Below are 23,905 nucleotides of genomic sequence, written 5' to 3' on the forward strand. Positions count from 1 at the left end.
ACCAAGGGAGTTAAAAAACCCAGCAACTGAAACTTTTAGTTGAAAATTCAGCATTGAATTTTTTTTTTTACTTGACAGGCCATCAGCAGTCTTCTTCGAAGCCAAAACAAAGAGGAGGATTAAAAATAAAATTAAAAGTTAAATAATTGCGTTTCTTTCTCTGTTGAAAGTTGTTTTGTTGTGACATCTCTGAAAGCATTGGTATTTTATACCAGCTTTGGTTGGCTGGACAGAAAGCTATAAAATAGGATTTGCTAGAGGAATAGATTGGTTTATTAGAAATACTATAATGATACTGTACTAAAAGCAGTTTGTATTCAGATCAGTATTTGTTACCTATATACTGAACATGACTAGTGTCGTAAGTGATCTAAGCAAGTTTCTTGAAGTGTAACAGTAAATAATAATAAATAAAAATACCCGATATCCATGTGGCTACCACTTGGTCTGACAACTCGCCACTGAAACGGTGAACTTGCTCTGCAGCCTCTCAGCTGGGAAGAAGTCCTGGCAAGCAGCAGCCCTCTGTCCCTCTGCACGGTTGGGTGTGCTCGAGTAGTTGGGGCAATGCTTTTCTCAAGGGTTTGCCTTCTGTAGAGGTGAGTGCTATCAGTAAAAGGTTACGGAGGGGGGTGGCTGTGAACTTGCTTTTTCCTTCCTTGTACTGAAGGAAAGCCTGGAAGGTTTGTGCTCCTGAAGGGGCAGCTGGGTGGGGGTTTTTGGTTTGGTTTTCAGTTTTTGTTGGGTGGTTTTGTGTTGTTGTTTGGTTTTTTGTTTTTTTTTTTTTTTTGTCTGAGAGAGGATAGTTCCTTATTAATCCCAAATTAAAAAGGGGAAGAAAAGGTCTTCTTTACAAACAAATGTTTACTCTACAGCTTATCTCAAATCTGTGCTGGGTCATTTATTAATTAATCACTATTAGTTTTTGCATCTTTAGAGAATTTTTACTCTTTGGACTTGTTACTCCTGTGTTTATTCTCTTTTGGTTATTGATGCCCATGTTCTTGCTCCATATTTAAATTAGTTTGCTTCTGTTTCTGAGGTCTTGCCTTTGAATATCCCAGTCCATTTGGCAGTTTCACTTTGTGAATTAATGGAAGGCACAGATAAAGGGATCTTAAAAGGCCCAGCAGCCCATGAAAGAGTGGATTTTGTAAGATCCTTTAAAAGTTAGTAAGAAGTGGTCTTCATCTGGTCGCCATTAATTTCTTGACTTATTCTCCTTCAAAAATAATTGCCTAGGCAAAATGCGAGGCAAGGAAAAAAGGTCGAAAATCAGCACTTTTAGTTTTTTGTGACAGTCATTTGGGAATTAATCCCTGACCCAAGTGCATCTGGAAAATTGTGTGGCAATACATGGTATAGGCAGGAAAAATATTATGAAAATACCTTTAAAGCATCGATGTTTTTATTGTGTATATATACTGTCTTCATTATAGAAACAGCTTATCAGAAGGGACCAAGTCAAGAAACGCCATCTGGCAAATTGACCAGAAGGATTATGGTGATAAAAAGAGGGATGTGGAGACACCTGGCTTTGGACATTTTTGGCTTGTTAGGGTTTTTTTTTGTTTTGTTTTTTTTTTTTAAGGGGTAGTCCATGTCAGAAGCTGTTACCTAGTCAGAAGGAGAGATTCTGTTGCTTGAATTTAATTGTGTTTTCTTGTCTCCCTTCTCAGTCTAAATAAGACATCTGTTCGTTTTGTGTTAGTAAAATAATGTTTTGGTAGCAGAATGTGGCCTTCTGGCTATGTCCTAATTTGTAGGGGCTAGTTTGCAGCCAACCTCTGGCTAAAGGATGTTTACAGAGGACGTTGTAAGGCCTGAATACAGTGAATTTGGGTCATACTTGAGTTGTGATTCCTTTTTTTTTTTTTTTTTTTTTTTTTTTAAACTGATACGGTTTCTAATAGGGTTTGTATGTCCAGAGTATCTAGAGCTGCATATTTAAAGAATTTTGTTCTTATCCGTTCTGTTTTTGTAAAATACTCTTGTATGGAGTCCTTGTAGATCGATCAACTGTTGCTATGCATTTAACTTTGCAGGTGGAATGGCATCTTTCTGATAACTGTGTTCAACAGTATCCATCATTCATTTTTCTCCCCCCTTTCTAGAACTACAATAAAGTGGATTTTTTTTTTTTTTCCTGCTGTTGAAACCTGTGCCTAAATATTACTTGAACTTCTTTCGACTCTGGTAATTTGGATCAAGATTATAGGCATCCAGCAGGCTGACTGCAGAACTCTTTCTCTCTGGTTGCTTTGAGACTTTGAGAAACAGAAAGGGTGGGTTTTTTTTTTATGTAAGGTCTGTAGGAGTTGGTAATTTCTTATTTGATAGAGCAACTGATAGAATTTGAAATCAGAGCAGATCCAGAATCCTTTCTGTCCAGTATGTGGAATTTCCCACGTGCGTCCTTAGTGTTTTAGTTATACTCTAAGAGTATATCAGAAAAGTGTTTTGTTGAAATAGTAATGTCAATAGGTTTCTATAGCACCTGTGTGTTTGGTGAAAGTCTGTGAAATTGTAATTATTTTTGGCATTCTAATTTACTTTCACTTCCACCTTGAAATAAAACTGTGAAGAGGTTGAGTAGGCTTCACTGTATACTGTTCACTGTGTAGGAAAAAAATAATTAAGCTGATACCTTTTACCTCTGGCAGTAGTTTTCAAGATGACTTAAGAGTACTTAGAACTCCTTTTCCAAGATATCTTTTAGTGTTGGAAAAATGTTATAGACAGTATTGCGTTAACTGTTACTGGTATACCTAGAATGCATGTTTTATATGTATTAAAAACAATTCTGTTATTTCCAGAGATCTTTAACTTCAAAAATATGCAGTAATGAGGAAGCATAATAAAATAAAAGTCTGAGGAGGTTGTATTTTAGCGGGGGTTCTATTATACTGCTTAGACGCTCTGACAATGTATAATTTGCTACTATTTATGTTGGTATTTAGTCACACTCTTGGAACTCAAAAAATGCAGGAGAAGGACAGACATATACTTACCCACCAGGTAACAAGCATACAGTTGGAAAACCAGAGTATTCAAGCAGTTGCAGAGGGTCTCATTGACTTTGTTTTAACCCCCATGCAGTAATTTGGTATACAGGCTCCTCAAGCTTCTTTGGAATTTTGCGGTGCAATTTCTGCCTTTTTTCTGACTGTTTGGTTTTTCAGTTTGTCTTGGCTTCTCTCCTATTAGTTTTGGTTTTGAGTGTTTAATCTTCTTGCTTAAAAGTCACCATTTTGCCACTTGAAAATCACAAGTTAGCTGGAATCCAGAAGTCCATTTGGGGCTTTGTTTAGTCTCCAAACCCTCTCTTCCAAGCTGTTAGGTTTGGCATTTTTTTAATTGAGGAGGGGAGCAGGAAAGGTTTGCAGCTAAATGAAGAAATTGTGTCTTTCTGCTTCCAGACAAAGTAGGGAAGGGAGGGAGATCTTGCCAGTCCTTGCAAAAGCAAGACTTCAGGATGGTGCCTGTCGCTGTATCAAACACTAAACTGTAAGCAACCTTTATCTTTCAGTAAAGTTACTTAGCTTCTCGGTTAAGTAGATGTGGAAACAGTGCAAGACAAGATGCACAAAGATGGAAGCTGCTGGGTTTTTTTATTCTGATGAGTTGATTGGGTATTTAATATTTAATTCAGTCAATATTCTCTTTTGAGGTATGTTTAGAGGATATTGTGAAAATGAGAATGGCAATTACATGCGGTTGCAGAGGCAAAAGGGAATTGTTCTCATCTTTTCTTTTATTTTCAGCTTTTTTTTTTGTAAATTGAGTTTTCTAGACAAAAGCTTAGCTACTGCACAGTGCCTCAAAATACTAGGGATATACACAGAAAACCCACAAAAGCAAAGAGAAAGCTGCCGAAGCCATGCTCCAGTGGGTTACAATCTATGCCAGCGTGTGAGAAGCAACTTTTTGTAAGCTTGTTGAAGGAAAGCAAAACATGCTTTAATTTTACTCTGAATTTTTTCCACCTTCCAGACACTGGATTTTTACTATGCTTGTAAAAGAAGACATTTCTGTAACCAATTTTTGCTCTTCATGTGGGTGCTTAGAGGCTGGTGAAGCTGCTCTGGGCTGAGTCAGGCAGACTGAGCTCCACGAGTCTCCCTCCCGTGGTGTCAATAACCAGCTCTGTAGGGGCCCTGTTGAAGCAGACCACCTCGGAGCTGGTCTCTATTACAGCTGCGTTTTCAGGCTTGTCCATCACCTCTCAATCTGCCTTCCAGTCTGCTTTAGTGTTTGCTAATGCTTTTTTTTTTTCCCTTTTCCTAGTTTCTTATTCAAGATGTTGTGCATAACTGAGTCAAGTTCTGTGCATATCTCATCAGTGCTTGTCTTTCCAGCTAAAAGCAAGTCAAAAACTAAAGTTCTGTCAAAAAAAAATTAATTAGTTTGACAGGACTTACTTTCCATGAGCTTGTTTGATATTAATTGCTTTAATTACTTGATGCTTAATAATTAAAGTCTTTCTTAATAAAATCCTAACTCAAACTTCTCATTATTTTGGATGGGCTCAGTATCCAGATGACAGGCTATCATAAAGTTAATCTCCCCAATTACTCATTTTAAGTATTGCAGCAACCATAGATTTCTTCCAGGGTTTTGGTGCTCTAGGACTTCTGCTTCCTGGTGCTCTAGGACTTTCTGAAAAGGAGTGTTAATAACTCAGATAAATCTCTTGGGTGTTTCTTGTTACTTTGGGTACAAGTTATTTGGACCTAGTGATCTCGGAGTTAAATGTTAATAGCTGTTGTCTAACATTGTTTAACTCTTCAGATACGGAACAAAAATATCTGTTGTACGTCTCTGTGCTTTTTTTTCCTTTCCCCGCCACTATTAGCAGCAGTTCCACAATTTTAGTATGGCTGTTGGTATCTCTTTTTGCTTGTTCCAGTAAAGTTAAACGAACCTTTTTGTTCTATTTGTGGTAATGATGATTTGTACTTTGCCTTTCTTATCTTTTAACACTTATAATTAATAAAACTTTCTGACTTCCATTTTTTTCACATATATACCAGGGTGAGAAGTGTTAGGAGGTTAGGAGCTGCTTTTCCTGTTACACTTAACTAAGTTGTTTTTCTTGCTAATTTTGCAAGGCAATGTATACTACTCTTAAAAGTTCCGAGTTACCATTTGCATCTCTAATTATTTCTTCAGTAGCTTTGTCTCAGAACTGCTCTGAGTTTTACAGAACTGCGTCTTGTAAAGCACTGTGCGTGGATTACAGGATTGGACTTGATTTTGCTTGCTCATATGTGACCACTAATTATTATACTGTGAGAAGTGGGTGTCTTAACCAGGGTGGGGCCTGCAATAAATTTTCTGCATATTGAGCGTTATATTTATTGAGTTAGAAAATGGGTGCCCAAATATACAGGGATGTCGAGTAGTGCTATTGCTCATAGCACTTAAATTCCAATTAACAAATTACTGTGTAAAAAGTTAAAGCAGCGGCTTGGCCTTTTCTCTGTAACATGTAATAACCTGGATCTGAAGGAGGTGGTCATACTGGACTGTTACTGTGTACTTTGGGAAGGATAGGGGTGCAGGGTGTTTGACCTTTATCAAGTAAAACTAATGTTTGTCTCGATTGCTTAGATCGAGGTAAGCAATGAAATCCTATAAAGGCCCCATACTGTTTGCTGCTTTTGTGTGCATCATCTCCTAGGCAATCTCCAGACGTTCATCATTGCCATTCCAGTTGTGCTGTCCTTTCCAATGTATAAGGACTTCCCAGCAGCTTTCCCTGTGCCCTTTTCTAAGTTAAGAATTAGGCCTTTGGATTGAGAGCAAGGAGGCAACGCTAAAGGGAAGACGGGGATTCAGACCTAGGGTGATGGGAGCTGATGATCATCTGGTAGGGAAGGACTTTTGGTTGTTTTATCTTGCTTTTTTCTACAAGCTGTATTTGGATGCGTTTTCCATTGAAAAAAATATTTTTGGTGTTTTTTTCTTTTTCATGAGCTTATGGGTAGTTTTCTTGATTTTATAATTAGCAGTAAATCCATGGAAAATATTTTTAGAGATTATTGTTTATTTGTGTGTTGAAAGAGACGCTTAAAACAATCCATATAGCGCACAACATGGTAAAAGTTTTATACCACAAGCAAAGCAACCCTTGGACATAGGCCAAAAATGTATTGACTTATTTTATTTTAATTTTATTTTTTGATGAGGTTTACCTAATGGAGGAGTTAATTCCACAGAGGTATAGAAACAATCTTCCTGTATATGCTGGGTACCATTCCTAGCAGAGTGAGACCGTGGTCCAGATTTTGACAAACCCTTGCAAGCTGCTGCAATTCTGCCGCTAAAACTATGACAGAAACCTAAGAGGATGCTGCAAAGCAAAAGCTGACATTTGTACAACGTCCTGCTTCATCATCCATTATTTGCAAGGTGTCCCTTCTGAAATCTGAAACAGGTTTTTACATATAAAATACCTTCTTGACTTAAAAGACAGTAGCTGGTGCTTTACCACTGGAGTTGAAGGGCTTTTCAAGGACCAGGTGTTTTGGGGACAGGGTTGGAACACTGAGGAAAGCTCAGTGAGCGGTGCTGTAAGACTCTGGAAATGTCTGTTGGAACTTTGGTTTATTCTAATCTTAAGTATATTAAAGGGATAGAGAATATATTAATGTTGTTGATACTGTGGACTTGTTTCCTGTAAGTGACTGGTATCGGAGCTATCTAACAACCCTGCCAAGTCCAAGCGTGTGCAGAAAATACATAGTGGGCAGTTATTACCCCTGCAATTTCAGGGTATGCCTGGATCTGCTAAACATGCATCTCTGAAGCATATTTGCTGGCACAGCGACACTTAAACTTGTGCTGCTTAAAGATTTTTATAGCTCTGAATAGAGCATCGCTGCTGTCCTGTGCCTTCTCAACTTCCCAAGGCTTTTGCAGAAATATATCTCATGCGGCCACTGCTCAACTCTTGTTTTCTGTGTGTGACTGACTGATGTCAGTCAATAGGCAAAATATCTGTGAATTGTATTTCTCATAAATATGTAAATGAATATCCACAGTAAATGTTCAAGGCTGCTCATATCGTGCAGCAGGGAATAGTTTACATTGAGGCAGTAGGAATTTTTGTCTAGGTCACAACAGGGGGGTTAGACTAAGTTATTTACAGTACCTTCCAAAATAATAATTCTCTCTCATTTAATGATTCCTCTCCTTAAATGCTCTTACATTTTTTTGAGAGGCTCTTTCTCATCATTCTGGTCTTTTCTACAGTAAGTTCTCCTTAAGACATTTAAGTATATGGAAGTGACCTATATTTCTCTCCATTCCCAAATTTAATGGCTGAAAAAAGCAAATGAAAAGATGCAATCTGTCATTTTTCCTTTTTTTTTTTTTTTTAAAGTAAATAAATAGCTGAACACTGGAATGCTTACTGTATGGAATACCATCTTCAAATGAACTCTCCAGACTAAAACCATCTTGCAAAGGCTTACATATTTTATTTTAAAAAAAAAAAAAAAAAAAAGGCACAGATTCAGACGTACTTTTTCTGTTGCTGCCATCACCTAAGGTGACCTGTCAGCATCGTGACTCGGAGCTCAATGAGGATGCAACTTGCAGATTTTTGAGGAAAGATGTAATTTAATGCGAAGAGCAAGGATTCTTGCTGTTTCAAAGCAGAGCTTTTGCATTTTAAATTCACAGGGCTGTTCTTTCCTGCACCGCAAAGAGCCGAAGGTGAGGCTGTTTCCCTGCTCAGCCCATGACGCCATGGTGAGGTGCTTTTTGGTGGCGTTGGCTGCCTGCCCGGGTGGCAGAGCCACAGGGCTGGGACACGCTCTCCTCTGCCGAGTGGAAGGAGCACATTGCAGGAGGCAGGCGTGCACGAGCACCTCTTCTTTCCTAATTTCATGAAACACTTCCAGGATTTCCACCTCTGCTGTGTGGAATTGAGGTTTTAAGAAACTGATGGGCAATGGAAGATTTCGGTGTTGAGGAGTCTGTGAAGGGTATGCTTCAGGTGAAGGAGGCAATGCAAGCTCAGGCTGTAGATAGCCCTCTGTGTGTTCAAGATGCTTTGGTCTTAGGTTCTAGGCTACCTTTAATACTTAAGGGTTTTTTTCAGACTCAGTCTTACTTAATAAATACATGTAAATACTGTGAAAATTGAATAGAATTCTGCTTTAAAAATGTCCATAAACCCGATGTGATGTTAGTTGTTTTTCATTTGACTTCCGCTCACTTCAGCTAGTTGGGAGATGTTTTAGCTTGCTGCAATCTGATTCTGAAGTTAGAAAGTCGAGTTTCTTTCCTGCAGTTGGTGCTTCTTCATCACGAATACAAATTGTTCAGATGAGCTTTGTCCCAAGTCACGTCTGGGCAGCCCTCTGGTCTTCAAATTATGCTGACTGAGATCCACTGTGCAATCCTGTTGAGTTCAATATAGATGCATTTGAGCAGGTATCTGGGACCAGATTAACAGGTTTCTTGATGTGAAAAAACAGTATTTAATTTGTCCCAGAGTGGTGTTGGCCTGTAAGAATAAAAGATGAGATGTTTCTTGGGTGAGGGGTGCTATTTGTGGTGCCTGCAGGAAGCCAAGTTGTTGGGTTCAAGGTGTTTTTTTTCTAAATGAGACTTTTGAGACTGTACTACAGTTGGTATATATGTGCTTATTTAATGCATATAGATGTGCTTTATTTTGAGGAGGTGTTAGTTTTAAATTAAAGATTAGCAGTTAAATATTCCTTCTACAGCAGCAAAAATGCACTGGCTGTGAGTTTTACTTGCTGATGCTCTAACACCAACTGATCTCAGCCATGCAGTGGAGGATTTTAACCCGCTGTAGCTTGCAGGAGCTGCTGGCAGGCTAAGGAAGAAAAGGTTGCTGGTTATTGGTGGGACATCAGCTTTTATGAAAAGGTTGTGGACTCTTACTTAGAAGTCTGTCACTAATGGGTTAATATTTGTATATTGATCCCATTTACTGAAGAGTTGTTTACAAAACGAGGATCTGCATATGGGTGTGATAGACATGACTGCAAGTTGATGATTGCTTTGAGCAAGGCTGTAGAAAATGTCGGTTGTTCAGCATCAAGAGCTGTAGCACATACATGAAGCATTTTTCATTGAAACAACTTCCTCTGTGTGACAGTGCCGTATTTCTCAGAAGCATCACTGTGACATCTTGGGGAACCAGGAGAAAATTAGGAGGAGATAATACAGTGCAAATTTTTAAATATTTACATATAGATATTTAGTATAGATCATATTTTAGATGTTAGAGAAGGGGAGACATGGTAGGACTTTGCTAAGTTGTTTGCAAGTCCAACAAGGAGGCCTTCGTTGGGGAAATCTAACTTGAAGCTTTTACAGGACCTTTCTGCTGTAAATTATGCTTGAGATAGCCAGGCATAATTTCCTACTTAGCTGGATAGAAAAATAATAGTGTCCATTTAAATGAATGGTTACAAGAACCGTTTCTGCTGCCGGTGATATAAAACTGTTGTTTCGAATGGAGGATTCACCACCACACCTCCAATAATGAGGATTCCACCGTACTCAGAAAGGGGTTTGGTATACGCTTCCATTTCTTTTTAGCACTGTGAAATAAGCTCATTTCTAGCAAGTTTCTTAATGCTGTCTTTGAAAAACTGAGTAATAATGAAAGTTGAGCAAAAAATCTTTTCTCTGCATAAATATGTTCTGTAATTTACATAGGATCAGTTTTATGAATATTAAATTAACATTAAATATGGTCCTGTAATATGCTTTCTTCAAGCATGAGGACTGTGGAAATAGCATTCATTTGGCTTTATTCATCTTGTGGATAGAAATGAAGCAAATAACAAATTAGGAGTAATTTTTTTCTTTTTTTAAATTAAAGAAAATTAGTCAATGCATACAGCTTAAGCCAGAAAAAGCTGTTGCCTCTGTGATGTTAGCAGATTAAGATGAAATAACTGAGATGGTATTCTAACATTTAAACAAGGCTATGAGCCCAGGGGAAGTCAGCCTTCTGAAGGGAGATGGTGAGCTCGGAGCCTGAGCTGCCAGCAGAAGGCGTTTGGGAGCCCAACGGTAGATGTTCCCATCCCGGCCGCTGAATTTCAGCCCACTGACCCCGCTGCTGCGCAGCACTGAACTCAACGCCATGTGCTTCACAAAAGCACAACTTCTTTAGCTGAGGCATCTTGCAAATGAGACTGTATGTTTTGGTTTTTTTTTTGTTTGTTTTTTTTAAGAGTATAATAAAAATGGAGTATCTACAGCTTCCCTTCCCAGCTTGCTTCTGTGGTTTATTAACTGGCCTGTTAAAGCTTTTCTCCTGATTCAGTCACAGACGCTTGTTTAAAAGCTCTTTAAGAGTCCTTTTAGTATGCACAGACTCTCTTAAGAAAAGCAAAGTGACCTATTTTTAAATTTTCTGTTATCTTCAGTCCTCAAATCGTTCTTTTCTGCACCTCTCTCACAAATGTATTCGCTTGTGGACATTTGTGTTGTGTATTGCATGTTAGTTTGCTTTCACTCGCTTCATAATTTAGTACTTTAAACAAATGATTCTGAAGATTACCGTGGTCTGGTTTACTCCAGCAGTTCCTGGTGAGCTCCTGTTGGGTTGCTCTGGCCCATTTTAGCTACCCTAAAAAAGAGAGCAGCAAAAAGGGGGGGGGGGGGGGAGAGAGAGAGAGAGAGTTGTTGTTCTATGGGCGGCACTCCTTTCCAGGTGGGTATCAAAAGGCATAATTTAAAAAGCATTTGTTGAATGGGCTTACCAGTCCAGAGCACTGCGACATTAATGCTGTATCCCCTGCCAGTCTTTAAATTCATTGCTAATCAAATATTCAGAAAAATATTAGCGATTTGAGAGTAAGTACAGTGTGGTGCCAGGCCTAGACCTGAGTCCTGCAGAGCCAGATGCAGTGGCATGTGGTGATGCTCCTTCACCTGCAGCTGCTTGTGGAGATGGCAGCCTATTATTAGTCTGTTTTCGAATGTGTGCTTTCTCTGGTTTGTACACTGGTAATCTACGTTAAAATATCTTGAAGAATGAGAGAATACATTTTACAGAAATCTTGAGTCCATATTTATGCATGAACTTTTGTCAGTTAAACTCAGCCTACATCAGTAATGGATTGTGTGCGTGCATTTTGAGGCTTGTCTTCCAACAGCCTGAAAGCTTTTAATTGCATTTCTTTCTTTTTATTGGCTTTCCCCAAAACTTCTTTAAAAACTATATTCTTTGGGGCAGATCTCTTATTCAGTCAAACTCCTGAATACAGGCTTGTTACAGCCTACTCAGGCTTGCTAATCTGAATATGCATATCCCTAACAGACATAAATTAGGAGGATGCTTAAACAACCAATGGGCTGGAAATTATTAATCGCCCTCCCATGATGCAAGCCTCTCACTCTGCATCCAAGTAATCTGCTGCTTTCTGTTTGGCATGCCTGTCCTCTGTGCGTAATTGTAAAAAAGTTACCTAGCAATAGGTCTGTTCTTTTTGGGTTTTTCTGGGCTCTCTAGTCTTGTTTTCAGTTTTGTTCATAAACCATGTCATTTGGGGAAAACTGGCCATCGTCTTTATTTTTCCTAATGAATTTCCTATACTTTTTTTTGTTCTGTCGTTTGTCACTCGGTATTCTTTATTTTTCGGTGAGGCCTCTCGTTTGTTACCAAACTAGGATGGGCTTTTACCCAAAGTCTGGGGCATTATTTTGCAAAGTAGAGCTGTGGATTGGAGTCCTGGTCTAGCTAATTCAGAGCCGGTTCCCCATCTCTCACAGCTTGACCATACAGACACTATGCTTGCTGGAGCAAGTCTTGCCAATTCTGAAGAGACTTACTAGGTTGGGCATGACCCTGCATTAAGCATTTGAGATTCCCAGTTGGAGGTTTGGATGACAGAGAGGATTGAGCAGCTTGGCGTTGTGTGGGCATGGATAGCTGCAGAAATTTGAGTGCTAAGGGGATGTAATCACCAGAGGGCTTACTCTGGTACCTGTAAGGCCTGTTAACTGTCCCCTTAGTATTTTATTTTAGACAGGCAGCAACAAAGATGGCGGTTTAGCCAAGTATTGTCTCATGGGCGTGTGACCCGACAGTGGTGGTGGTTCTCTATAGACAATTGCTGGTTACTAGTGTGGTAGCTTGCTTGCTTAGTTTTTGCATTGGAAAGCAACCCATGCATTTAGAAACTCAGACGACTTGTTACAGGCCGTGGGAGGTCTAGAGTGTGTGTCTTCAAATCTGAAGACTTTTTCTATAGCATAATTCTTTTCATTTATGTGATAGCTTCTTAGTCGATGACATCCATTCTCTAACACAATTTGGTTGCAGATTCTTCTCGGTGCCCGCTCTGCTGCAAAGAGTTAGCCTGCAGATCTATTGAAGTGCAAGATCTGAGTACACAACTGAGTCATCCGCATATGTAAAACAGAAAACGAGGTTTTATGTAAAATGTCGTATGTGTCTCATAACCTGTTTAGGAAGGATAGAACCTGTAGCTTTAGTATTTGGAGGACGTGAATTATCTCACCCTTTTTCAGTAGTGCTGTTTGTATCAAAACTTCTTCTCTAAAGCAAGAATTTTCATTTACTTTTCCCTTTTAGCCAAACTCCTGGCATTGGTATATAAGCAATTGGGGAAGGGGCGGGGAGGATTTTCGCTAGCATTGCTTTGTGTGTCACTACAGCAGTTTGTTGTACCATAGCTGTTGCCTTCAGTATGGTGTCCTTCTGGCTAGCCAACTTAATATTCAGCAGGAAAATTTAGTGATACCCGAGATGCAACCAGAAAATGCCTGCATACTCCTTTTGGTGCAAAGCAGTTGATGATGGATTTCAGTCAAGAAAAAACAACAGACCTTACTCCTTCCCTTAGTCTGTGAAATATGAGTGGTTGCATTTGTACTGCTCCTTTCCATGCCTAAACTTCAAGAAGTTATTTAATATCCTCTGTTGCAGTTTTCTTTTTTAATTTTAAAAAGGAAACATTTTAATCACGTCCATACATGTGCTAACTTGAAAGGGTAGAATTATTGCATCATCATTTTATAGCACTTGGCAGAGATACTATTCTTGCTAATTTTATCCCAAATCATACCAACTTAAAGCCTTTTCATGCAATCTTGATTTTTTTCAGTACTTTTATACTTAACGCACACTTTATATGCTCTCCGTAAAGATTCAGAAGTCTAAATGACCTTGTCCCTGTTTGGATGCCCTTCATTTTATCTAGTACAGATTGTCAAATGTAATGTGGTGGCTCTTATGATAGAGTAGTCCCAAAAGTGATGGTTCTGTGAGAAAAATACATCAGGGTGACAGTGGCGTACGACAGAGAGAAGGAGCTGATTATAATATTTCATACTAAAAAATGCCAAATGGCCCCATTACAAATCCGGTTGTAAAAAAAATAGTTGGGGGAGGGGGAGCACGCCTCTCCAGGAATTGTTTTGTATTCATGAATTCAGTTTTGATTTGCCTTTTTTTCCTTTCCTGAATATTGCAGAAACTTTCCCAAGGAAACATAAATATTTGCTTTGAATAGTTCAGAAAGTAGCTGGTTTGTAGAAAGTGGGGCATAACATTTTTGTGCTTGTCTGACTGTAGTAAAAACGCCAATGCTTTCAAGGTACAGAGGGTGTATATATAAAATCAGTCTCTGCTGTATGGGTTTTTTGTTTGCCTTGAAGTTTACCATGAGCTGTTGTCCTTTCCCTTTCTTAGAAAGGAACTTCCTTACTATCACTTATTTAAAACCAGCCATAAAGATCGAGCAGTCTGTATCCTGTGCTGTTTGGACTGCATGTTACACAGCCAGACCTGGCTGGTTTCTGTCTTTGCAACAAATGATGAAAATCCAAGGCTGAAGTTCACTAAGCTTGCTACGCTGCGAAAGTTGCTTTCTCTCAAATGTCTTCTTGCTTTCGTTGCTTCTGAGTGAGGTAATGTAGTTTTTTATACACGCTGAATCTATGAGTTTTCTTGTTTTTGATAGAGAAATTAATGACTTTGGGGAAGTTTTGCAGCATATTAGTGCTTCAACAGAATCTGTCTTCCTAGTCAGATGTTGTATTCCTGTTTAATTTTTGCAATGGTTTTATCTAATTTCAAGTATATTTTTAACATAAACATTTTATCATATGAAGACGAAAACCCTGTGCCAAAGAGGAAGTGAGAATACTTTTGTCCGAAGCAAAAAGGTGTTTCCACTGATCAGGTTTCCATCCTGCATGGGAAACTAAAAAATGGTCATTTTGCCATTCTCATGCTGCACCTCGTGTACTTCCATTGTTAAACTTCAATTGTTAATAGTGTTTAAGAGCGCTTGTAAAAAATCTCAGGTGTGAGTTCATTTAGTCAGTCAAGTGGTAGAATCTTTTACTGCCATCTTTTCCTGAGCATAACATATACTGCTGCAGATCCCTTAAAAGACATATGAGCACAGCTATTTGTATGAACTAGAAAACCATCTGTTCAGAATTCACTGTCTGAAAACTTGTTTCCTGCAATGGTTTTTCATTCTGATTTCAGACCCTGGTATATTATATATTTGCATCTATGGCGGGGAGACAGAGAAAAAAAGTGTGCCTCACTGGGGAAGTAATTCCTGTGTGATTCACACATCTTCCTTCACTAGAGAACAGAATTAATGAAATGCTGTGTTGCTTGCTCAGGTCAGTAGCAGTTGCAAGTGAAACTGTTGCATGTGTATGCATTTAGGTAACCTCCAGAGGAGGTCTTTATTAGTGAATTTCTTTGGAAGCAAAAGTTGCAGGGGATGAAATTTATCTTTGAAGACGTAATAAAATATAGTTGTGGTAATTCCTAGCAATACTGTTCTATTTGTATCCTGACAAAGTTTTAGGGATCTTTGCTGGCAGAGACACGTTTTTGTTGTACCAAAATCAGTGGACCCACTCCTTTTTTGATTCAGCCCTGGATTGGAGGCAGAGGTTTCAAATTCCTCTAGAGGCTTATTTCATTAGCAATTATGGGAAACCTTTACCATGAAATATTAAACTTTGAGAAACAGAATACGTTGACCCACATAACTGCAAGCCTACAAACCTAAGACCTGTACTATGCAAAGCATTAGAATAACATTCATCAGAAAAGTAGGTAGATGCAAAGTAATTGAAATAAAATGTTTGCCAAAAGTAATCGTACCAGACTAAGATTAAATTTCAGTGGAGCCTTTGGTAGAGTGGAAAACTGAAAATATTGCTTTAAACTAGAGAGGAATTAAAAAAAAAAAAAAAAAAAAAAAAAAAGATGTGTTGGATTAAGACTGTCTCACAGGGAGACACAAATTGGTTGTGCCAGAGAATGCTTATTAGTAGATAAGAACTGGTCTTTGTCTTCTGTCATTTTCTTCTGCCCAAGCTTATGGCAACAACTGAAAGTTGAGAACAACTAAATGCACGATCTTGCATTTCCTACGTTTGAGCCTTGTCCCACTTCTATAATTAGGTATTCAGAGCTTATACACGACTCTGATCCTTTTGTGTGGTGATGATAATCCTCAACATTGTGCTAAGGGAGCACATTTTAGTAGAGCAGTACTATTTTTATGAAAATGTGCAGAAGACAGACTTGGGACACCATTAGACCGCATACTAGTAACATTCTGAAAATAAGAAGATCCATGCGATAAGGGTTGTACCATGTTTAATAACAGTGTTCAGCGCTCCAGAGAGCCCATCCTACTTGCAGGCTCAGGAGAAGAGCTCTTATGACTTGAGACTAGTAAAGCAGGTAATATCTATCTGAGGGAAAGGAAGGCTGGGAGAACGTATGGTTATATGTGTGTGTGGGGGTGTTTTGTTTTTAAATAAGGCTTTTGGAGGGAGTAAGGACTGTTCTAAAAAGTTTTGGGTTTTATTTTTTTTAAGGTGAAGAATATTAATGCTGGGACAAGAATGAGTACATATAGCTTGGGTTGTATACTTTAACCTGGAGATTAAAAGGCTTCTAGTCATTGGAGAGGCAACATTCAGAAACAGCTCTTCGAATGGGAGTAATAAGATCAAAACATTTGGTTATTTTTAAAATAGGGCTTGTGAATTTATGAAAGGGATTACCTTGTGAGGTGGAGGACTGTGCAAACTGTGAGTCTCATCCAGTTTCATAACCAGTTCTGCTGAGCATTGGAAGACCTTCAGTGCTGTAACAGAAAGATAACCTGTCTGCTGGTTTCTTTCATTCTGGTACAAATAGGGAAAAGATGAAGTTCAGACTTGTCATTCATTACAATTCAGTGAGAGAAATATCTGTTTAACTTATTAAGAAAATGCCTCAGAAAAAAGCTAGTCTAGCACAGTTTGGGCAATTCAGTTACGGTCAAAAATGTTAGGGTGTGTTTGTATTCTAATTCGTTTAAATACAGCTTGTAAACCACATAATGAAACAGTTCAGACGGTCATACTGGACAACCCTACAGCCCTCTCAAATGAATTTAAATAGAATTTCAGAATAGGTTAGTGATTGTTCTATTATTATTTTTTTTTCCTAACAGCCTACCCGAGATTAGTATTTTTAATCCCAGACTGAACAAGGTAATTTCTGTATCATTTCATAATTGCTTTTAATTTTACAAAGGCTGTATGTCAGTAGGCACTTCTTATGCATTGAAACAGCATAGCTGAATCTAGTGCTTCAGTTTTGATTTCAGAAGATTTCTTTTCCTGGATTACTGCAATGACCCAGCACAGATTGGAGAAAAAAATGATAGATTCTTTTCATTCATTTTACTTCTGTGTTTTCTGTGGCAGCAAATTCTGTGGTTTTGGCTCGGTGCAGGAACATGCAGAATTGTATTTCTGGGTAGATTATCAACTTATTTTTTTCCAGTAGGAACTTGAATTATAAAGAGGAAACTTTTAAAGACATTTGAGGAGCAAGGTTGAATGTGTATATATGAGTCTTATTTTTCTGCAATGCAGTTAGAGGGCTGTGCAGAGAATGTGGAAAACCTTTGGCAGTATTTTCAGAGCATAGTACTCGTGCTGAATAAAAACTAAGCAGTCAAGGAAAAAAAAAAGAGAACAAGAGAATAAAAAAAAAAATTGCCTTCCAAATAGAGTCTGGAAAGCTAATGAGCATATGACATCATTCAACTAGTTATAAAAAGATTACAGCTTGTCTGATCCAAGAAGCAGACCCTCAAGGTTTCTGATGTTCCCTAGATGAAGGAGGTCTAGTGTTGCACTGCTGAAGTTTGTCCTTGCCAGTAACAGGGCACAAAGCCCCTTGGTGCCGACAGTGAGGGTTGCTGCTAGTTCTTCTTAGGAGCAGCACCCGTTCCCGGGGCTGGCAGCAAAGGGCCGTGGCCCATCTCAGCTGGGACAGGCAACAGCAGCCCGAACCGGCCAGCCAGAAATAGTCTTCTGCTCTTGGAGTGCCTCCATCTGTGCTTGAGTGAGAGTTGCTGGAGATGACCTTGTGTGCCACTCACGCGTATCTGTGGAGACCCACAAGTCCCCGCAGGGTGGTGTGAGGTGTGCAGGGCCAGGAGGGGCATGTCTGCCGTGGGTGCAGCACCCACCCCAGGGAGCCTGCGCCTCCCTTGGGCTGCGGCTCCTGCCTCTGACCAGGATGAGCACGTGGTCCAGAGTGGATCGGCTCTTCTGAAACCCAAACGTCCATCAAGCAGACCGTATTCATGTTCACTGTACCATCACAGCGAAGGAGGCGGGTCCCCAAGACCATAGGTGAACAGTAATTTCACTTCTGTTCTCGCGGCTTTTCAGATAAAGGCCAGAGCACCGGTTTGCACAGTTGTCAGCTCTTGGTACTGTGTGTCTTCCTCCATCCTGATGGCGTGCTGCTGCCTGGATTACCTTCCCGCTTCACGAGAGCAACTTCCTTGTGAAGGCCTCCATGTTCCAGCCGAAGAGCTAGTAAAAACCATGGAAACATCATTTTAATTTTTCAGTCTTAATAATTATATTTCAAGCTAAGAATGTATTTTTAGGAGGGGAAAAAAAGAAGTTATGTAACTCTTGATTTATTGCATCGGCTTAAAGAGATACAAACCTGGGATTTTCCTCTCTTGTCGCTTTGCTGTAAGCATTTCCCTTTATGGCAGCAGGGAGGCCAGCGTATGACTCTGTTCTCAAGAGCAATTCAAACTTTTTATAAATCTGCTGAGCGTGTTCCTCTCTATCACGTCTAGATCGCATAGCAGGGAACAGCCGCTGCATCAAAGTGAACCTTGGAGTGGAGATGTACCCTGACATTGAGGGAGCGTCTTGAAAGACAGGGAAAGTATCTCAGTCCTCTGTGGGCGGAGGTATTTTCAAGGTAGTAGGTAGATTTATTCCGAATTAGAGAATTTTGAAATTAGTTACATAGGAACAGGGCACTTATCTGTAATGCGCGTATGGAGATAATTAGGAGTAACTCTGCAGAGGAATCCTGAAAGTTGGAAAATGTGGTGGAGCCGAGATGGAGAGAAGTGAATTATGATTCTGCAAAAACAAAATTACAGGTTAGGAAGAGTGTGCATGTGTGACTTGTTGGGGATAATATGCATAATAAAAACAACTTGAGAAAAGCAGCATAGAAGTTAACATGCATTTTGTCTGCTTCATCTGAGATTTGCTTTTATTCTTGTCCAGCAACTACAAACCAAAGAGAAAACTTCCAGTGTTCAGAGAAGGGACATGGCGGGGGGAGAAAAAACTACAAAAGAAAAATAAGAACTGGATATAATTCAGAAAAGACACGCAATCAAACTGAACAGATTGCTCAGGAAAAGATCTATTCTGTTGCTGAAATCCAAGAAAAATGGGGGAAAAACAGGAAATAGTGAAATCTGTTATCAACCATCTGCTAAGCCTAGGAACTTGAGAACCATTCCTATGACAAAAATACTAGATTGTGAACTTAATTTTATATTTCATAATACTTAAAGTACAGACGCAGAAGTCCAATGGAGAGTCTCGTATTACTAAATGTTTAAAAGATATTTAAAATTCTACATATAAATCTGAGCACTGACAGGCTTGAATCTTTTTCCGAGATCTTTATTGATGGGTTTAACAGATCGTGCCTTGTGAGGACAAGGCAGCCTTTTCAAACTTTCAAGAGAAGATGGGAAATGAGGAAGCTGAATTTTCTTTGGAAGGAGGCAGCGGTCTTTCTCCTCCAACTCCCATCACCCTCCCTCTTCGTTTCTTCCTCGTGAGTGTTGCCGCATCTGTGGAAATGAAGCGAGGACCTCGTAATCGTTACCATCTGACGGTGGGTCATGTGGATGCGCAGCGGGAACTGTTCGTGCGCTCTGATGTTCAGGAGCTGCGCGCTTACCCTTCCCAGCGCCGCCGTTGTGGTGGATGGTGTGTTTGTTTTGGCTCGCTCTCTTCTTGTCTCTCCTTTTACATACATGTAAGAGCCGGAGAAAATGCTGTCCAAAATAATTCAAACAGTTTGGGGTGCCGTAAGTAAGCCATAAATTCTTCTGGACTCAGTGTATTTACAATTACTCCACATGCATAAAGGTGTAAATACTGTTTTCTGTAAGCGTTTTCAAAGTATGTAAATGGAGTTTAATTGCAGAAAATTGTAATCAATGCGGCTATTCAAAGGCTACCTTGTTCATTACATTGTCAGTATTAATGAACTCGGTGCACAGTTTGCAAATTACCTTAAATGTGGGCTATTGGCTAGGTTAGCTTTTTGGAGTCTTTTCACGGTTCAAAGTTAAAAGTAAGAGAAATCTTTGGCAAACGCATGTGTTTGTATGAGAACTATCTATTATATAGCATGTGGAAAAGTTACGATAAATTCAGTTCTTCGTGGTAACACTGTACTTCCTTAACTTGGAGCGGTCTTTTTCTGTCAAAACTTCCAGCCTTGTTCAGGTTCCTGAAATGAAGGAGGCACGGTCTCCTTCCTAATGAAAAATTTTTCAGTTATAGCATATACTTGAATTTGCTCCTCCAAATTTGCTGTCCAGATAATGGTTCATTCATCCTGTGCACAAAGCAGAGTTGTAGTAGATAAGGTTGCATACAGTCACAAGTACTTCTGGGACCTCTTAAGAAAGTTGATGGAAATAAATTCCATTTCATGGAACAGTGTTGGCATCCATGTGGCTCACTGAATCTTAGCAAAAGCAGAAAGGTCTGTTTTTAACAGACTTGCTGTAGAAAGAGGCCATAAGTAGTAGGGCACAGGGAGATGTTCATGATGTCCTGGGGTCTTTACCTCTTTGCCTAATGCCAAACTTCGGTCTAAATAACCCTGTATTTCCATGCACATTGCTGTAGAGCCTTTTGCTGCTCTATCCAATAGTCTGTCCCCTCCTTTCTTCTGCTGCTCTCTTCTGTCCCGGCTGGAACGTTCTCATCTTGCCCGTCTCCTTGTAATACTGCGTTTACATCCACTCATTGCATCTTGGCAGCCTCGAGTAAATACCGTTGCCTGTCCTGGTCCCTTTGTGTTCAGGTTGGGACCTTTCTTTTCTTTCCAGTCCGCATAGCAGCAATGCGTTTGCCGAGATGAGGTGAGATTAAATGTCCTCCATCTCACTTCAGGTGCAGCAGTCCACAACAGCAAGAATGAGCATCTGTGCAGAGGGAGGAAGGGAAAAGAATGAACTTTGTTCAGCCCTCATCTAAGGCTTGCTCAGTGTAGATAAAATCTGGAGGGAATACTGCTGCCAAATACTGTGAACCACTATCAAGTGCTTGCAAACACTGCTTTTGAGGAGTGGGTTTGAGTGGATTTTCCCCAGGCTGGAAAAAGCACCACCTCTGCCTCCAAGGTCAATTCAAAGTCTGTACACTAAAACATGGAAATACTGGTTTTCAAAGGACCAATTATAGGAAATTTGAAAACTGTCAAAACAGTGTTTTCCCCTCACTTTGGTTTTTCAGAAACAGCTATAGCGCTTTTCAGATTCTTTCACAGATTCTCTCAGCCTGAAACACACCCATGCTGGAAAACGTTAATGCTTAGTTTTAAACAGACAAACAAAAACTTCTCTCCACTTGCCGATAGAAAGAGAAATATTGGGCAGTTTTAGTTGTAGCTGCTGTTCCATTAGTGTTATCTAACTTTGCCACAAAATTAAAAAATGCAAAACGAGTTGCAGGAGTAATTAATATATTATCCTTAACGTTTTATGTTATTTTGCAGTTGTAGCTGAGGAACTCGTAGTCATCCTGTGCGTGGACCAGATATTAGTTTTCATGAGGATTTGTGTGGTGTGTTTTGTTGTTTTGTTTTTTTTTCCCCTTCGAATTCTTTCAGCTGACCCTAGTGTATCATATGCTATCCACAGGAGGGCAGGCAACTGTATAGGGGTGACTGTGGGGATTGCTGATTCAGTAAGGGTAACTCTGTGATGTGATAACCTTATGGAGAGTTACGTACCAGCATTATACAATTCGGGTGCAGCGGGGCCGCTGTGCAGCTCCTGTGTCTTGGCGAGTTGTGATCAGAGTCTACGTGCTGATGGCATTTAGCTTCTGGCTCCCAGCAATGACAGCCTGCGCCTTGGATGAAGGAATAAACTCTGCAGACAGTTTATTTGGTGACATATCTGTATATGCATGTGTGTATATACATACATACCTATACACATACATTGTTTTAAAAAAGGCTTAGATGTGGTTCACGTGCAAGCTTTGTCATGCTGCAAGTGCTTGCCTTGCTGCTGTCCTCTAATGCAAGCTGCCATGTCCTTGAGGAGCGTGGAAGAGATGGAATAAAACATCCCCTGGCCTTTATTTATTCTCTGACACTTCAGCCGGCTGCCCAGATGTACAGTTATTACAATTCCTCTCTGCATACTGTAAATTATAATCACTGCTTAGCTATTCCCTAGCTTCAAGTTACGCTGAATTGTGTGCTTTAAAGAAACCTGTATCCTGAAGCAATTGCAGGTGTCGAGGTTTGGATTTTTTTGTTTTTGTTTTTTTGTTTTGCTTTGGGTTTTTTTGTGTGGTTGGTTTTTGGTTTGGTTTTGTTTGGTTTTTTTTGTTCTTCAACTCTAAAACAGAAAAGATTACGGTATGAAAGAGGGAATGTAACTGAAATTTCATGTAAAAAAAATACTGATCTTCTACCCCCTTGGCCTTGAAGGTTTGGGGAAAAAAATTTACATGTAGTTCACTAGTACTTAATATGTTCAAGCTTAATTTTACTGGTCTCTTCTTAATTGAAAAAAAGTGCTCTTCTGTGAGGATAAAATTTCTGTCAGGAGTATGTGTGCCTCCTGGCTGCTTGCTTGAACGTTGCTCAGGTTCTTGCTCTGGCTTTGTGGCTAAAAGTTTCTGTGGGTTTGTTTAAGGGAAGGACTTCTTCATAATGCAGCTCAGTAGCTGGTCTGGCATACTGCATCAGTCATGAAGTGAATTTCTGGCCCACGTTAAATTAGGTAGAAATTTTATCATGGATCTCGGCGAGACTCAGATATTACTTAAGACCATGACACCAAGACTTAAATAAGTGCTCACAGCTTGCTGAATTCAATGAAATTGATTCTTCATATTTAGGTTGTATTTTTTCTTCTTCTATCAGAATTTTTTTTGTGTAACTTTTTGCTTTTTCATCATACTCTTAACTTCATAGTTCGTGACTCCTGATAGATTGAGAAGTGTGCTCTCTGGATTTGGATAGATATAGCACTCTATAAATACTGTTGTGTAAGCCTCTGAATTTAAGTGCTTGCATGTCTTGTTTTGTTTTTCAACCTGCCCTGCTTGTTCCTTTCAGTTGATGGTAGTTAAACTGGTCTCGTGTTCTGGCTTGATGCAATATAACTACTGAAGAGGTTTTCCTCTTGTGATTGTCAGGGTTTGGGTATTCAACAAATAATAGGAACTTGGGCCTCAGTCTGGGCTGAGAGATTTTCCTACTATGCAGCTATGGGATGATATATCTGAGATTATACACATATGGTTTTAGTGCTCACCTGTGTGATGCCACGGCAGGACTGCTCTACTGGGAGCAGTGGTTGATCCCACAGCTGAGAGCAGCTGCAGAGGCAGAGCCCTGGGTTTGCTTGTGCTAACAGTCCCTGTAAAAGTACAATCTTCAGTGTTTAAATTGAATATTCAATTTGGTTATAATCAATAACTTTTTAATTCTGAGGCTCAAAAACCAGTGAGTGCCTTAAGTAGAGATAGGGCAAATTCACATCACCATAAACCAGAAATGGAAATGTCCCTGGAGATTTTAATAAAAAGAGCTTGAGACCTATCTGTCAACTTCTTTAGCTGCTGAATAGAAATAAGAATCCTTGCAGAAAATTTCTAATATGGTTGTAGAATGGATGACTTGGGATTCTGTTTCTATTCTTAACTAAACCCATGCCTTATCCCGTCTCAAAGGGCCAATAACAGAAATCACGTCCATTTGGCATGGAGGAGTATCGTTGCCTCAGAATTCACAAGTGCTTCACAAGGAAAAACCATTCCCTGACCTACAGTTTATTTGGCTTTCTGGTCTTGCTTTCTGTCTCTCCAGGAACATGTCGGTAGGGGGTGGCGAATGAGATGACTTTCTACAGCATCTGGGCTGTATTTGTCATTGAATGTGATCTTTTTTTTTTTTTTTATACAGGAAATACATGGAGACAGAATAATAAGTGATAAAGGAATAAGTGTATGTTTTCAGATTATTTTTTTTTTTTTCCTTTTGGTTTGGGTGAATCCTGAGAGTTTAGGACTGACCCTGCGGTATCTCCTCCTGAACAGGAAATCTCTGCAGCATTCTGTCTTGTTGATTTGTCTTGCTATGCCGTCTTCCTTGAAATGGCCACCATGCAATCCTTTCCTGTATATTTAAATGTTGATTATTTATTTATTTATTTATTTATTTCCCATCTGGTGAGGTGGGGGCACCTCTCTGTCAGGTTATCTGGTAGCTATCACCTGCCTTGGGAAGATGGATTCTTCTGGG

At 39.5% G+C, this 23,905-nt stretch overlaps 1 protein-coding gene across 3 annotated transcripts in view; it reads left to right on the forward strand.

The window, feature by feature from the left end:
• The window catches only part of NR3C2 (nuclear receptor subfamily 3 group C member 2), a 214,920-nt gene that overhangs the window by 73,046 nt on the left and 117,969 nt on the right, over positions 1-23,905 (forward strand). The gene's annotated exons all lie outside the window — the stretch shown is intronic.

This window comes from Nipponia nippon, unplaced genomic scaffold, assembly GCF_047370975.1.
Source record: "Nipponia nippon isolate SJK-2023a ecotype South Korea unplaced genomic scaffold, ASM4737097v1 scaffold_6, whole genome shotgun sequence".
NCBI classification, from domain to species: Eukaryota; Metazoa; Chordata; class Aves; order Pelecaniformes; family Threskiornithidae; genus Nipponia; species Nipponia nippon.